The following is a 14565-nucleotide window of genomic DNA, read 5'->3' on the forward strand; positions in this document are numbered from 1 at the left end:
CAATTTAAAGTTGATTGGTAGTGACTTTTTTTTTGGTCCCTAACATTCATTGAGGTCTGGACTTAGTCATTTTTTTTCCGTTTCGGTAGTGACACAATGGTGTCACTACCGAAACAAAAAAAAAATTGTTCCCCCAAAAACCTGTTAGGAGTACGTTTCAGGCAATTTAAAGTTGATTGGTAGTGACTTTTTTTTTGGTCCCTAACATTCATCGAGCTCTGGACTTAGTAATTTATTTTCCGTTTCGGTAATGACACAATGGTGTCACTACCGAGTGTCACTACCGAGTTGATTGGTAGTGACTTTTTTTTTGGTCCCTAACATTCATCGAGCTCTGGACTTAGTAATTTTTTTTCCGTTTCGGTAGTGACACAATGGTGTCACTACCGAAAACGAAAAAAAAAATGTTCCCCCAAAAACCTGTTAGGAGTACGTTTCAGGCAATTTAAAGTTGATTGGTAGTGACTTTTTTTTTGGTCCCTAACATTCATCGAGCTCTGGACTTAGTAATTTATTTTCCGTTTCGGTAGTGACACAATGGTGTCACTACCGAAACGAAAAAAAAAATGTTCCCCCAAAAACCTGTTAGGAGTACGTTTCAGGCAATTTAAAGTTGATTGGTAGTGACTTTTTTTTTGGTCCCTAACATTCATCGAGCTCTGGACTTAGTAATTTTTTTTCCGTTTCGGTAGTGACACAATGGTGTCACTACCGAAACGAAAAAAAAAATGTTCCCCAAAAACCTGTTAGGAGTACGTTTCAGGCAATTTAAAGTTGATTGGTAGTGACTTTTTTTTTGGTCCCTAACATTCATCGAGCTCTGGACTTAGTAATTTTTTTCCCGTTTCGGTAGTGACACAATGGTGTCACTACCGAAACGAAAAAAAAATTGTTCCCCCAAAAACCTGTTAGGAGTATGTTTCAGGCAATTTAAAGTTGATTGGTAGTGACTTTTTTTTTGGTCCCTAACATTCATCGAGCTCTGGACCTAGTAATTTTTTTTCCGTTTCGGTAGTGACACTACCGAAACGAAAAAAAAATAATTGTTCCCCCACAAACCTGTTAGGAGTATGTTTCAGGCAATTTAAAGTTGATTGGTAGTGACTTTTTTTTTGGTCCCTAACATTCATTGAGGTCTGGACTTAGTCATTTTTTTTCCGTTTCGGTAGTGACACAATGGTGTCACTACCGAAACAAAAAAAAAATTGTTCCCCCAAAAACCTGTTAGGAGTACGTTTCAGGCAATTTAAAGTTGATTGGTAGTGACTTTTTTTTTGGTCCCTAACATTCATCGAGCTCTGGACTTGGTAATTTATTTTCCGTTTCGGTAATGACACAATGGTGTCACTACCGAGTGTCACTACCGAGTTGATTGGTAGTGACTTTTTTTTTGGTCCCTAACATTCATCGAGCTCTGGACTTAGTAATTTTTTTTCCGTTTCGGTAGTGACACAATGGTGTCACTACCGAAAACGAAAAAAAAAATTGTTCCCCCAAAAACCTGTTAGGAATACGTTTCAGGCAATTTAAAGTTGACTGGTAGTGACTTTTTTTTTGGTCCCTAACATTCATCGAGCTCTGGACTTAGTAATTTTTTTTCCGTTTCGGTAGTGACACATGGTGTCACTACCGAAACGAAAAAAAAAATGTTCCCCCAAAAACCTGTTAGGAGTACGTTTCAGGCAATTTAAAGTTGATTGGTAGTGACTTTTTTTTTGGTCCCTAACATTCATCGAGCTCTGGACTTAGTAATTTTTTTTCCGTTTCGGTAGTGACACAATGGTGTCACTACCGAAACGAAAAAAAAAAAGTTCCCCCAAAAACCTGTTAGGAGTACGTTTCAGGCAATTTAAAGTTGATTGGTAGTGACTACCGAAACAAAAACAAAATTGTTCCCCCAAAAACCTGTTAGGAGTACGTTTCAGGCAATTTAAAGTTGATTGGTAGTGACTTTTTTTTTGGTCCCTAACATTCATCGAGCTCTGGACTTAGTAATTTTTTTCCCGTTTCGGTAGTGACACAATGGTGTCACTACCGAAACGAAAAAAAAATTGTTCCCCCAAAAACCTGTTAGGAGTATGTTTCAGGCAATTTAAAGTTGATTGGTAGTGACTTTTTTTTTGGTCCCTAACATTCATCGAGCTCTGGACCTAGTAATTTTTTTTCCGTTTCGGTAGTGACACTACCGAAACGAAAAAAAAATAATTGTTCCCCCACAAACCTGTTAGGAGTATGTTTCAGGCAATTTAAAGTTGATTGGTAGTGACTTTTTTTTTGGTCCCTAACATTCATTGAGGTCTGGACTTAGTCATTTTTTTTCCGTTTCGGTAGTGACACAATGGTGTCACTACCGAAACAAAAAAAAAATTGTTCCCCCAAAAACCTGTTAGGAGTACGTTTCAGGCAATTTAAAGTTGATTGGTAGTGACTTTTTTTTTGGTCCCTAACATTCATCGAGCTCTGGACTTAGTAATTTATTTTCCGTTTCGGTAATGACACAATGGTGTCACTACCGAGTGTCACTACCGAGTTGATTGGTAGTGACTTTTTTTTTGGTCCCTAACATTCATCGAGCTCTGGACTTAGTAATTTTTTTTCCGTTTCGGTAGTGACACAATGGTGTCACTACCGAAAACGAAAAAAAAAATTGTTCCCCCAAAAACCTGTTAGGAATACGTTTCAGGCAATTTAAAGTTGACTGGTAGTGACTTTTTTTTTGGTCCCTAACATTCATCGAGCTCCGGACTTAGTAATTTTTTTTCCGTTTCGGTAGTGACACAATGGTGTCACTACCGAAACGAAAAAAAAAATGTTCCCCCAAAAACCTGTTAGGAGTACGTTTCAGGCAATTTAAAGTTGATTGGTAGTGACTTTTTTTTTGGTCCCTAACATTCATCGAGCTCTGGACTTAGTAATTTTTTTTCCGTTTCGGTAGTGACACAATGGTGTCACTACCGAAACGAAAAAAAAAAAGTTCCCCCAAAAACCTGTTAGGAGTACGTTTCAGGCAATTTAAAGTTGATTGGTAGTGACTACCGAAACAAAAACAAAATTGTTCCCCCAAAAACCTGTTAGGAGTACGTTTCAGGCAATTTAAAGTTGATTGGTAGTGACTTTTTTTTTGGTCCCTAACATTCATCGAGCTCTGGACTTAGTAATTTTTTTTCCGTTTCGGTAGTGACACAATGGTGTCACTACCGAAACGAAAAAAAAAATGTTCCCCCAAAAACCTGTTAGGAGTACGTTTCAGGCAATTTAAAGTTGATTGGTAGTGACTTTTTTTTTGGTCCCTAACATTCATCGAGCTCTGGACTAAGTAATTTTTTTTCCGTTTCGGTAGTGACACAATGGTGTCACTACCGAAACGAAAAAAAAATGGTTCCCCCAAAAACCTGTTAGGAGTACGTTTCAGGCAATTTAAAGTTGATTGGTAGTGACTTTTTTTTTGGTCCCTAACATTCATCGAGCTCTGGACTTAGTAATTTTTTTTCCGTTTCGGTAGTGACACAATGGTGGCACTACCGAAACGAAAAAAAAAATGTTCCCCCAAAAACCTGTTAGGAGTACGTTTCAGGCAATTTAAAGTTGATTGGTAGTGACTTTTTTTTGGTCCCTAACATTCATCGAGCTCTGGACTTAGTAATTTTTTTTCCGTTTCGGTAGTGACACAATGGTGTCACTACCGAAACGAAAAAAAAAATGTTCCCCAAAAACCTGTTAGGAGTACGTTTCAGGCAATTTAAAGTTGATTGGTAGTGACTTTTTTTTTGGTCCCTAACATTCATCGAGCTCTGGACTTAGTAATTTTTTTCCCGTTTCGGTAGTGACACAATGGTGTCACTACCGAAACGAAAAAAAAATTGTTCCCCCAAAAACTTGTTAGGAGTACGTTTCAGGCAATTTAAAGTTGATTGGTAGTGACTTTTTTTTTGGTCCCTAACATTCATCGAGCTCTGGACCTAGTAATTTTTTTTCCGTTTCGGTAGTGACACTACCGAAACGAAAAAAAAAAAATTGTTCCCCCACAAACCTGTTAGGAGTATGTTTCAGGCAATTTAAAGTTGATTGGTAGTGACTTTTTTTTTGGTCCCTAACATTCATTGAGGTCTGGACTTAGTCATTTTTTTTCCGTTTCGGTAGTGACACAATGGTGTCACTACCGAAACAAAAAAAAAAAAGTTCCCCCAAAAACCTGTTAGGAGTACGTTTCAGGCAATTTAAAGTTGATTGGTAGTGACTTTTTTTTTGGTCCCTAACATTCATCGAGCTCTGGACTTAGTAATTTATTTTCCGTTTCGGTAATGACACAATGGTGTCACTACCGAGTGTCACTACCGAGTTGATTGGTAGTGACTTTTTTTTTGGTCCCTAACATTCATCGAGCTCTGGACTTAGTAATTTTTTTTCCGTTTCGGTAGTGACACAATGGTGTCACTACCGAAAACGAAAAAAAAAATGTTCCCCCAAAAACCTGTTAGGAGTACGTTTCAGGCAATTTAAAGTTGATTGGTAGTGACTTTTTTTTTGGTCCCTAACATTCATCGAGCTCTGGACTTAGTAATTTATTTTCCGTTTCGGTAGTGACACAATGGTGTCACTACCGAAACGAAAAAAAAAATGTTCCCCCAAAAACCTGTTAGGAGTACGTTTCAGGCAATTTAAAGTTGATTGGTAGTGACTTTTTTTTTGGTCCCTAACATTCATCGAGCTCTGGACTTAGTAATTTTTTTTCCGTTTCGGTAGTGACACAATGGTGTCACTACCGAAACGAAAAAAAAAATGTTCCCCAAAAACCTGTTAGGAGTACGTTTCAGGCAATTTAAAGTTGATTGGTAGTGACTTTTTTTTTGGTCCCTAACATTCATCGAGCTCTGGACTTAGTAATTTTTTTCCCGTTTCGGTAGTGACACAATGGTGTCACTACCGAAACGAAAAAAAAATTGTTCCCCCAAAAACCTGTTAGGAGTATGTTTCAGGCAATTTAAAGTTGATTGGTAGTGACTTTTTTTTTGGTCCCTAACATTCATCGAGCTCTGGACCTAGTAATTTTTTTTCCGTTTCGGTAGTGACACTACCGAAACGAAAAAAAAAGAATTGTTCCCCCACAAACCTGTTAGGAGTATGTTTCAGGCAATTTAAAGTTGATTGGTAGTGACTTTTTTTTTGGTCCCTAACATTCATTGAGGTCTGGACTTAGTCATTTTTTTTCCGTTTCGGTAGTGACACAATGGTGTCACTACCGAAACAAAAAAAAAATTGTTCCCCCAAAAACCTGTTAGGAGTACGTTTCAGGCAATTTAAAGTTGATTGGTAGTGACTTTTTTTTTGGTCCCTAACATTCATCGAGCTCTGGACTTAGTAATTTATTTTCCGTTTCGGTAATGACACAATGGTGTCACTACCGAGTGTCACTACCGAGTTGATTGGTAGTGACTTTTTTTTTGGTCCCTAACATTCATCGAGCTCTGGACTTAGTAATTTTTTTTCCGTTTCGGTAGTGACACAATGGTGTCACTACCGAAAACGAAAAAAAAAATTGTTCCCCCAAAAACCTGTTAGGAATACGTTTCAGGCAATTTAAAGTTGACTGGTAGTGACTTTTTTTTTGGTCCCTAACATTCATCGAGCTCTGGACTTAGTAATTTTTTTTCCGTTTCGGTAGTGACACAATGGTGTCACTACCGAAACGAAAAAAAAAATGTTCCCCCAAAAACCTGTTAGGAGTACGTTTCAGGCAATTTAAAGTTGATTGGTAGTGACTTTTTTTTTGGTCCCTAACATTCATCGAGCTCTGGACTTAGTAATTTTTTTTCCGTTTCGGTAGTGACACAATGGTGTCACTACCGAAACGAAAAAAAAAAAGTTCCCCCAAAAACCTGTTAGGAGTACGTTTCAGGCAATTTAAAGTTGATTGGTAGTGACTACCGAAACAAAAACAAAATTGTTCCCCCAAAAACCTGTTAGGAGTACGTTTCAGGCAATTTAAAGTTGATTGGTAGTGACTTTTTTTTTGGTCCCTAACATTCATCGAGCTCTGGACTTAGTAATTTTTTTTCCGTTTCGGTAGTGACACAATGGTGTCACTACCGAAACGAAAAAAAAAATGTTCCCCCAAAAACCTGTTAGGAGTACGTTTCAGGCAATTTAAAGTTGATTGGTAGTGACTTTTTTTTTGGTCCCTAACATTCATCGAGCTCTGGACTAAGTAATTTTTTTTCCGTTTCGGTAGTGACACAATGGTGTCACTACCGAAACGAAAAAAAAATGGTTCCCCCAAAAACCTGTTAGGAGTACGTTTCAGGCAATTTAAAGTTGATTGGTAGTGACTTTTTTTTTGGTCCCTAACATTCATCGAGCTCTGGACTTAGTAATTTTTTTTCCGTTTTGGTAGTGACACTACCGAAACGAAAAAAAAATGTTTTCCCCCAAAAACCTGTTAGGAGTACGTTTCAGTTAATTTAAAGTTGATTGGTAGTGACTTTTTTTTTGGTCCCTAACATTCATCGAGCTCTGGACTTAGTAAATGTTTTTCCGTTTCGGTAGTGACACTACCGAAACGAAAAAAAAAAATCCCCCCAAAAACCTGTTAGGAGTACGTTTCAGGCAATTTAAAGTTGATTGGTAGTGACTTTTTTTTTTGACCCTAAAGCTCGGCCATGGAACGGGTTGGCCAATCAGGGACTTATGGCGGCTAAGCGGCACAAATGTGACATGACGCTCCACCAATCCGTGAAGCCGACGGTTACAGTTGGCCGATCAGGGAAGCCGATGTGTACATCGTTGTTTGACGTGGCACACCTCGGGATCAGATGAGACACGCGGCAAGTTTGAGAACTTGGGCACTTTCCGATTTGCGTGCGCGTGCACAAACACACACGCCCTTTTTGGATGTCCCACCTCCCTACAGTCATGCCGTAAAAATGGATTCTAGTATTTTAATCTACTAGTGCCAAACCCCATTGCCCATTGTCTGAGTACTGCACTAGTAGGGATTACAGTAGTAATCTGCTTTTGATAAGCCCTACAATTTGAATAATGTTGCCGTATAGCATTGTAATGTACATTATTTAGACATTGAATGAGCATTTTTTGTTGTTACATTCTTAAGGAATTGATTACGTTTTATCTGCACCATCTATTCTAGTAATATTAAATAAAAATAAATAACAAAGGGGCTTGACGTGATGGATTAATAAATAAAAAAAACATAAATAAATAAAGTAAAAATACAATAAAAATGTATTTTAACATGCAGCTCCTTGCTGCATGTTTTCCTCCCTGTCACTATCAAAACAGCAGAAATGCCAAACAAAGAAAACAACATGTGTGAGGAATTAATTCCTTGGCCTACTAGCAGTGTGCACAAGAAATCCGGCGGTCCAGTGGTTTCTGAGATTAACCCCATATGGACAGACACACGCACGTACGCACGCCCGCACGCACGCCAACACAGACCCTCTTCTGGTTCAGAGGCGGTTCGCCTCTGAGGAGTCACGCCGTAAAAACAAAAAAGGTTCATTTATACCTTTCTGTTGCTTGCTTTAATCAGACCCAGTTCATGTTTTATGTATGTCGCCCGCCCGCCCGCCCAAAAAATAACAAAAAAGTTGCCCAAGTGTCAACATTGTATAGAAAGGCATGAGGTAGCCACTTCTACCACCCATCCCACCCTGTCATAGGCTAATCTAGGCATGTTGATTGTTAGTATTTGAATCCAAAGAAAGAGAAAGTAAAATAGGATTACTTTGATGGTACTTACTTTGATAGTATCTGTAGATCACTGGGGTCTGTAGCTCAGAGACTGCATGAATGGAACCAAATGGACCCATAAGGGTCCATTTGGTTCCATCCGCACTGTCTCTGAGTTAAAATGACACAGAGGATTGTATGGCGTAGATTGGGCCACAAGGATTTATAAAAAAAATTATATCAAATGGGGGGTTTGTGGCCTAATGGATATCAAACAGGGGGTCCTTTAAATTAAGAGTTGAGATAACACTGCTGTAGATAACAAAGCGTCAAGTCTTTGGGAATGATGACATGTTTTGTGAAAGGAGGTAGGGTCCACACACCAGCTTTAGCCAAAGGATTTACTTTATTATAGCGACAATGTTTCGATCTCACAGGATCTTCATCCGGTCAGTATATACTGGACCTGATGAAGGATATGCTAACGAAGATGAAGATCCTGTGAGATCGAAACGTTGCTGCTATAATAAAGTAAATCCTTTGTCTAAAAGTGGTGTGCAGACCGTACCTCCTTTCATATTACGCTCTATTGGCCCAGCACCCACCGTCGATGTGCGTGTTAATAAGTATGCTTGGGAAGGATGACATGTTTTCTCATTGGAGTGCAGAGATCTTGCTTTGCTGGACCTCATTTAAACTGATCTCACGTCTTTTCCTGGTCGCCCGGCGGGGCGTCCAGCATCCGTTGTTCCAGCAGCAAGTTCTTAAAACCACTCTTCTGCTGCATCTCCTGAATAACCTGGTTGTACTTCTTCTTTAGGTCAGTGTACACTTTAGTCAGCTCGTCGTGCAGCTGCAACAGCACCTCGTGCTTGTATTCCATGTCTTTGATCTCCTTCACGCTGACTGCCAAACGTGCTCTGAGGTTTGCCATGTTGGTGATTTCCTGTTCATAATGGCGCAGCCGTTTCTTACACTCAGTGTCCTGGGCCTTGACGTTCTTTTTCATTGCGCTGAGGTCTGCAGACAGACGTGTGTACATGGCTACCACCTCCGTCATCTTCTCTTCTCTTCTTTTCGCTTTGTTCTTTTCATATAGTAATAGTTCCTTCATTTCCGGAACTCTGTGTTTAATGTTGTTGTATTCTTCCTTAATGTTCTTATATTCCTCCGTCAGCATGGCAATGCGGCTGTTATATCGCTCCTCTGTCTCTCTCACTTCTCTCCTCCTCCGGAGGTCCTGCGCTCTCTCACTAATGCTCTCCTTCTTCTTATACTTGTCTTTGGTGTCTTTGATCTGTCTCTCAAAATCCTCTCTCATTTTTGTTATTTCTTCATCGTGTTTCAGTTTGAGTTCTTTTTCGAGGGTTTCGCAGGCGAGCTCCTGCTCCTTGCGTCGCAGCTTGAGATCGCGGATACGCTTACGGAGCTCATTTTCCAGCTCCGCGTGCTCCTTCTGCATCTGATCAATAGACTGTGCGCCTCTTGCTTTCTCCTCGCAGACAGACTTGTGGTGCTCAAGTTTCAATTGATTCAGCTGATTCTTGTACTCGTTGATCTCCACTCGGTGGGTCTCCTCTGCCTCCTCCATGTCTGCGTCCTTTTTCGACAGCTCAACCTTTGTCGTGTTTGAAAGCTCAGCTTTGCAGCTCGTCCAGAACCCATGGATCTTGTCCCTCTCCATCCTGAGGTAGTTCATATCCTTCTTCTCTTTTTCCATTTCTTCTTGAAGAACAAGAAGCTCTTCTTCCGCGTCGGGTGGAGGTGGTGCGGCATCTTTCTTTCCCTTTTTGGGAGGCATTGTCAAATACCAGATAAAATCGTACTAACACGCAGTAAATGAGAGACCTAGATTCCCGGTGGATATCTATATATGCCTTGGGTGTGACTTCACACAGAGCACAAACTGTTGCCCAAATATGGACGTGTGGGGAGATTATGGTGGAGTCGTTGGTAATTATTGTATTTCTGTTACCACTGCGCATTCTGACTCTTCTGGTGCGGTGTCCTCAGAAACATAAAGAATACCAAAACATTAACAAGCGAACGGTCGCACTCAGACACAAGCAGTCAATTTCTCTTGTTCCATTTGCCTTAGTTGATGATAAACGTGTGTTTGTTTGTGTGTGTGCGTGTGAGTGTTTCACACACTGATGAAGGTTGGATAGTCAGGGGAAACACCTGCTTACCAAACCTCCACCATAGTCCCATCGGAAGTCCATGTTTGGGCAATGGTTTGTGCTCCGCATGGCGTCACACTCAAGGCGCATAAGGATGTCCAATAGCAAACTAGTTGTTAATTATTATTGCATGTTACTTTGGTCTTTGGCCAAGATAACACAATGCCACCCAAAAAAGGCAAGAAAGAACCGGAGGCCACACCGGAAGAGAAATGTGAGGCATTTAGAAAAGAGCTGGATGCTTTAAAAAGGGAAAAGCACCACCTTCGAATTGAGAAGGACAAGATCCGTGACTTCTGGAAGAGGTGCAAAGCAGAGCTTCAGCAGAAGGCAAAGGTTGAACTGGTGCTGAAGGATGCAAAGGTCGAGGAGGCAGAAGAGGGCCACCTGGTGGAGCTCAACGAGTACAAGCAGCAGCTGAATCAAACGAAACTGGATCACCACAGGAATCTCTGTGAGGAGAAAGCAAAATGCGCACAGTCTATTGATCTGATGCAGCAGGAGCACGCAGAGCTGGAAACCGAGCTCCGTAAGCGTGTCCGCGATCTCAAGGTGGACTGCAAGGAGCAGGAGCTCGCCTGTGAAGGCCTGGAAAAAGATCTACAACTGCAACACGACATAGAACTAACACAAATGAGAGAGGATTTTGAGACACACATCAGAGAAGCCAAGGACAGGTATGAGAAGAATGAGCTCTTGAGAGAGAGAGGGCAGGACCTCCGTAGGAGGAGAGAAGTCAGAGAGATAGAGGAGCGATATAATAGCCGCATCGCTATTCTGAGGGGTGAATATAAGTACATTAAGGGGGAATACTTTGAAATTAAAAACACAGCGCCGCAGCTGGAGGAACAGCTGCAGCTCATGAGGAAGAAAGATGAGTCGAGATCGGCGAAGATGGCAGAAGTGAAAGAGCAGAACAAGCGTCTGACCGCACAGCTTGGCGCGCTGCAAGTGAAGGTCAGGGAGGACAACGCAGAGTTTAAGAGACAGGTGAGCAATTTTGAAGTGGAAATGGCCAAAATGGCAAACATCAAAGGACGCTTGATGGCGAACATAAGAGAAATGAAAGATATGGAAGCCGAGCACCAGGAGGTGCTGCAGCTGTACAACGTGACCAAGGTGGAGAAGGCGGAGTTGGAGAAGAAGTTGAACCAGGCCATTCAAGAGATGAAGCAGAAGAGAGGTTCCAAGTAAGGTCAAGGAAATAACATGAGCATTTGTTTGTCGCATATTGTACATATTATTTTTATTTATTTATAGAAGTTACATTTTACACTAGAAGTCAATGTTTTTTGTGTTTTTATTTTATTATTTTACTTTATAGAGCTTACATTTTGCACTGGAAGTCAGTGTGTAGTTTTTTAAGATAATTTGCTTGGCAATTCTTTATTAAATTTTTCAACTTTTAGTTTCAGGATTATTTAGGGGATTTCTGCTCTATTTTAATAGAGACAGTACCCACTCTCTACCAGTGGTGGAAAGTACATTTACTCAAGTACTGTACTTAAGTACAGTCGTGAGGTACTTTTACTTTACTGGAGTCCAAAAGTCAATACTTTTACTTCTGCTCCACTACAATGTTGTACTTTTTACTCCACCACAATTATTTGAAAACTTTACTTACTAGCTACTTTGTAGATTTGGATTATTATTACAAAACATACATTTACCACCTCAGCCCTATTTACAACTTTGGCTATTTGAAAATAGCTGATCTACAAGCTCACAACACTTTGCGATGCAACGCGTTGTGATCTTGTTCTGCTATTTTCAAAAGATTTTATGCATTTTGAAAACTTGTGAAATGGGACATCCTGCATAATGAATGCTTTTTACTTTTGGTGCTTTAAATATATTTTGATGTACTTTCACTCAAATTAATTTTGAATAACAGACTTTTACTTGTAACAGAGCATTTTCTTCAATGTTGTATTGATACTTTTACTTACAGTAAGTACAATATGTTTGTATTTTTTGCAGCAAATGTGCCTGGGCGTGCACGTGGGGTTCAACACAAACACATAACAGTTCATAATGTAATAACGGCTCATAATGTCAGTATCATGTCAGTATCGTGTCAGTATCATGTCAGTATCATGTCAATATCATGTTCATAGTATCATGGTCAGTATCATGGTCAGTATCATGTCCATGGTCAGTATCATGTCAGTATCATGGTCAGTATCATGTCAGTATCATGTCCATGGTCAGTATCATGTCAGTATCATGGTCAGTATCATGGTCAGCATCATGTCAGTATCATGGTCAGTATCATGTCAGTATCATGTCAGTATCATGGTCAGTATCATGGTCATACTCACATGGAACGCTAACACCAATGCCAGATCTGCAAAGGCTCAACAACCCTGTACTTCCTAAGGAAACTTAGAAGTTTTAAAGTGGCTAAAACCCTGCAGATACTGTTCTATAAGACCTGCATCCAGAGTTTACTGACTTTCTGTATTCAGTGCTGTGGGGGAGCACTAAGTTTGCAGAATAAGAACAAATTAGACAGGGTGGTTAAATTAGGAGGTAAGATAACTGGTGAAGTAATGTGCAGTATCTCATACATGTCAGATCTGTATACCAAGAGACTAGCACAAAAGATCATAGCTGATCAGTTGCACCCACTATGGTCTGAGTATAAACTCTTACCCTCAGGGCGGAGGTACGGCATGCCTCTGGCAAAAACTAAGCGAAGCATTACGTCCTTTGTTCCACGCAGCATTCAGCTGCTAAACAAAGACAAGTCTTTATTTTAAGATTGTTTTGCAGTATGGTGCCTGACGATCATGCAGTGTTTAGCTTTTTATGATGTATGTATTACCATGCTCATGTCATGTTTTTAGTCTGTGTAGTATTTATGTGTGCTCTCTGTGTGCAAAGCAAATTCCCGTAAGGGCAATAAAGGTTTCATTCATTCAGTATCATGTCAGTATCATGGTCAGCATCATGTCAGTATCATGGTCAGTATCATGTCAGTATCATGGTCAGTATCATGTCAGTATCTGGTCAGTATCATGGTCAGTATCATGACAGTAACATGGTCAGTATCATGTCAGTATCATGGTCAGTATCATGGTCAGTATCATGTCAGTATCATGGTCAGTATCATGACAGTATCATGGTCAGTATCATTCCTCCAAATATTCCATCAATATTGAATACAATATTTTAGATTGAAGTCCTCAAAAAGAATAGAATAGTATGAAAGTAACTTGTGTGTTTATCTTAACATGTTGTCCCTTTTAAATGTATCAACCATATGGACACAAAACATATGAGCGTCACGTCATTCCCTCAACAAAGTATATACAGCATAGGGTTTAAAATGGTTAAGTCAGATGGACAAAGGAAATCTGGATACACAAGATTTGGATTTCAACAAAACCATTTTTATTCCACCAGTAATGTTTATAAAATCAGCAAGTCTGCGTTGATGCCAACTTAAACATGGTGCGTGAAATAGTGTGCAGTAGGGTGTGTGTCCGTGAATTTGTATTCATGTAGGTCAGAGAGACGTGAGTTTGTGATTGTGTATTTTAGTGTGTGTGTGTGTGTGTGTGTGTGTGTGTGTGTGTGTGTGTGTGTGTGTGTGTGTGTGTGTGTGTGTGTGTGTGTGTGTGTGTGTGAATGTCAGTTTGCTTGATAAGGCAACATGCAGTCAGCAGTTTCCATTGGCCTCAAAATAAAAACACACAGACCTGTTTCAGACACAAATACACACACTTTGCTGGCTGGTTGGACCGGTTCTATGTCACCACACGCACACGCAAACACACACACGCGCACGCACACACACACACACACACACACACACACACACACACACACACACACACACACACACACACACACACACACACACACACACACACACACACACACCCACCCACAACCTGCACTGTCACCAGAAGCTGGGGGGCGGGGGGACACAGTGAGTTTATAGGACTACTGACTCTTCTCATTTGCCGAGACAGTTTGTGGACAGGAGCTGCAGATCACTCAGGTTCAGAGTGGGCCTGACCAGCGAGAATCGAAAAACGAAATACGACGCAACGTAATGTACTGTAACAAAGCTCCATAGGTGGTTTTAGTACAGAGACTACACACATATCCCAATAGATGGGTTCTTTTCGACGACAAGGGGTAACACAGAACCTTCCTTAACCAGAAACCTTCCAGATATCGTACAGTTCTGTGATGTTTCTTTTTGGTTTATGTTTCTATAAGCCGGGGCGTCTATACGAACACAATTGGCCTGTGTTCCAGGGAGGGACACCGGGTGGGGAGGGTGGTATTTGTCACTGCACATACTCTTACGGGCTGGGGCGGAACCTGTCAGTGGGGGAATGTTGAGTGGGAGGAGTAGGACAAAGACTCTACATCCTCCCAGTGGGGGCTCCTCACGAGCAGGTGAGCCAGTAGTGCCGAACAGTGAGAGGAATTAATTGGCTTAACTAAATTGGGGAGGAAAAGGGGTAAAGAATTATACATTTATAAAAAGAACGTGGAAAAAAGTTTCTATTATAACCAGTACCACCCCTGCAGGGGGAGGTACGTCACAAAAATACCCAATTGGCTAGTTTCACTATAAAAATAAAACACAAGTTCTGATTTCTGCCTTGCCAGAATTCAGGGTTAGGACTGCCTCCTGAGCAGGGCCCAAATGAGTGTGTATAAATGGAAATCCAGA

Source organism: Gymnoscopelus microlampas (genome assembly GCF_963454915.1).
Source record: "Gymnoscopelus microlampas genome assembly, chromosome: 14".
In the NCBI taxonomy this organism is placed as follows: domain Eukaryota; kingdom Metazoa; phylum Chordata; class Actinopteri; order Myctophiformes; family Myctophidae; genus Gymnoscopelus; species Gymnoscopelus microlampas.